Consider the following 3378-nt stretch of genomic DNA (forward strand, 5'->3'; position numbering starts at 1 on the left):
TTTGTCTCATAAGAAGTAGGAGATAGAAGAGATACACTTTTGAGTGATAGATAAGTTCAAGCCTCCACATACCTTTTTTTTTATGAAGTTGCACAGTTCGTTGAGTAGATCTTCATCGTTGTATGATGAATCGCCATGAAGTCCTTGAGCTCAACTACACTTTTATATCCTAGTCTGAGACTTAGCTATGTAGGATAGAAATCAAGACTTATAGTTTTGATCACTAACATTTACAAACATGCTTGAGATAGCAACACATGCGAGGTCGACCGAGCTATGCTCTAATAACCTTGATTTATCAAAAGACGGAACAAAAACTCTTGGGTATTTCTATGGGAGACAGACTTATTCAATCCTATAGACTTTTCTGTGTGAGACAAATTTGTTTATCAAGTCTTCGACTTTGGGTCGTAGCAACTTTTAGTTGTGGGTGAGATCAGCTAAGGGAATCAAGTGCGTAGTATCCTGCTGGGATCAGAGACGTAAGGAGCGCAACTGTACCTTGAATCAGTGTGAGATTGATTAGGGTTCAACTACAGTCCAGTCTGAAGTTAATTGGTAGTAGGATAGTGTCTGTAGCGGCTTAATACAATGTGGTGTTCAATCTGGACTAGGTCCCGGGGTTTTTTTTGCATTTGCGGTTTCCTCGTTAACAAAATTCTGGTGTCTGTGTTATTTCTTTTCCGCATTATATTTTGTTATATAATTGAAATATCACAGGTTGTGCGTTAAGATCAATCAATTAGAATACCCAACCTTTGGTTGTTGATTTACATTGACTGACAGTTGAACATTGGTCTTTGGTTTCGTTCAAGTAATTCTCTTATATTCAATCGGGCTCACAGATTTTCTATTTACTGATTGCGGATTGAATTAAGAGTTAGAGATATTAAACTCTTTGATATACTTTATTCTAGATTGAGTCTGACTTTCTAGTTGATTCTCTAGAAAGTATATTGGAGTAAGTCCTCTCGGATTGCCAAACGAATTGTTGGGTGTGGTTGTTAGACCCCCGCATTTTCAATTGGTATCAGAGCAGGAAAATACTATAAACCTGATAAGTTTGTGTTTGACCGATCCCTAAAAGTCTATCCCTATGGGAAACTTCTTTGGGAAACTTGCTCTTGGCATCTGTAACGCACACCAGAGTCCTTTAAAGATTGATCAAAGATTATTATCTTTTTTTAGACCTACTGTCTCTCATGATAATATTGTACCATCTAGAATGCTCGAAAATCTAGATGTTGTGAAACAGTCTAAAAGAAAAATTAAAAAAACCTCTAATAAGAATTGTCAGAGAAAACATGATCAACGCGCAAAGGTATGGACTCTCATAATTTATCTGAGGAATACTATCATAATGGATCAATTGACAAGGATCTGTTTTGAGCGTTTGAAAATGTTTTGAAATTATTAGAAAAGCTTCATTCCATAGAGGAATTGAATCGTTCTGATAAAAGTTTTGTACCTTTCAAATCATGTTCTCATGATGTACAAAATTTACGAACTACCGACTCTTGTGAAGTTGATAAAAGAAATTCTCGCGAGTTTGGTAGAGAGCATATTCATCAGAAAAAATCATTCCTTTGGGATAAGAGAAAGATCTCAAAAAATCCGGAGTATTCTTATTATACTTCTGGTATAGGTTACAAATATCAACCGGAAAAGATGCATGAGGAGTTCTCTGCATATTCCACCACCTGGTAAAAGGCTTGGCTCCACCCCATTTGTATATAACTTGGAATGGGGAAAGTAACGGGTTGATTATGTTTGTGTAATCTTTTTCTATTTTGAAAGCTTTTCAAAAAGGTGTTGTAAGTGCCTCCATGTTTCTTTTTTTGTACTGGGAATTTCTCCCAGTATTCGAACCTTGAAAAAGAGGAAATCCCATTTTTTTGAGTCGCGGTACGTGTACGGGTCCAAGCCCATTTGTGAAGACTATAAGATGTAGGGTATGCATACCTCTCTTCCTTCTCAAACTGTCCGCGTACGTGAGCCGTCTCTAGGGTTCATGCTTTTCCTCCATTAAAACATCTTTGGAGAACCAAGAGTGAGAAGTATTTAAAAGGGATTCCAAGTAAGTTTTTTTTCTTCTCACTTCATTATTATTATGAAGAATTTCAAGGATACAAAAGGTTTTCAAATAATTTTGGTTCTTCATCCTCTTCTATGAATCTTCTCATTGATCAAAATTATCTTAGGATTAGTTTTGTTAATGATTCTTGTGGTAAGTTTTTTGAAAGGATTTCTTCTACAAAGTTTATTCTAGAAAAGAAATTACATGTTGGGAGTGGTTATAAGGAGGATATAATTTGTTTTGAAAAATTTAAGCTTGGAAAACATCTTTGATGGTCTTGGTGAAGGATTTGATACTCTTTCTAGAATCTTCTATGCCAACATTTATGATGTTGATCTTGAAGACATGGAATTCAAGACTATGGTCAATGGAGAAAGGATTCATGTTAATAGAGAATTAATTTCAAAGATTACCAAAATTCCTTTGGGTAATTTTCGCCTTCCTAGGCCAAGTGATGAAATACCATCATATGAAACCATCTCAAAAGGTCTTTGTGGTAAAAGTGTTGAGTGGAATGAAGGAAAATTTCCTACTAATCATCTAGATTTTCCTTTGATGTCCTTTGGAAAACTTGGTATAGCTAATCTTTGTCCCTCCACGGTTGAGAGTTCTCATTGGAGTCGTGAGTTCGCGGAATTGGTCTATTTCCTTGTAATGGAAACCAAAGGTCTTGACATTTGTGGATTTATTATCTATAAAATGTTAGCTATGACATCTTCCAACAAGAAGTTAGGCTACCTTTGCTTGATTGAGCGAATTTGTCGCAACTTCTCCATTGAGCCTATTGGAAACTCCATTGGAACTCCCAAGCTTGTTCGGCCGTGTACCTTCAATCGGATGAAGGAAAATGCTTGCAAGAGACAAAAGTGTGACACAATTGATGGCTTGAGTGATCCTTCTTTGAAGCTTCTTCGCCAAATATACAAGGTTGTTTGTAAATTGAATACCAAAGTAAGTTGTGTACAAAAACAATTACTTGTGATTGCTACCAAGTTTCCCGATATTAAGGAAGACATGGACAAAGTTCGTTCCACCTTCATGGTCTCCAATGATGAAGATGATGAGTAGGTGTCTCACACAAACTATTAGTTTATAAGTAATTTTCAAGTGATCGAATAATCAATACGAAACATTTCGACTCGACATCAAATGATTGTCTCACACAAATCATGTAAGATGTTTCAAAGCAATTTTCACATGATCATCTTTTGACTTATTATTTAGTTTCCAACAAATAGATTGTTTCCAACTAAACTCGTCAAGAATAATGATGAACGTAGCTAAAGAAAAAACTTTCAACT

Source organism: Papaver somniferum, chromosome 5 (assembly GCF_003573695.1).
Source record: "Papaver somniferum cultivar HN1 chromosome 5, ASM357369v1, whole genome shotgun sequence".
NCBI lineage: Eukaryota > Viridiplantae > Streptophyta > Magnoliopsida > Ranunculales > Papaveraceae > Papaver > Papaver somniferum.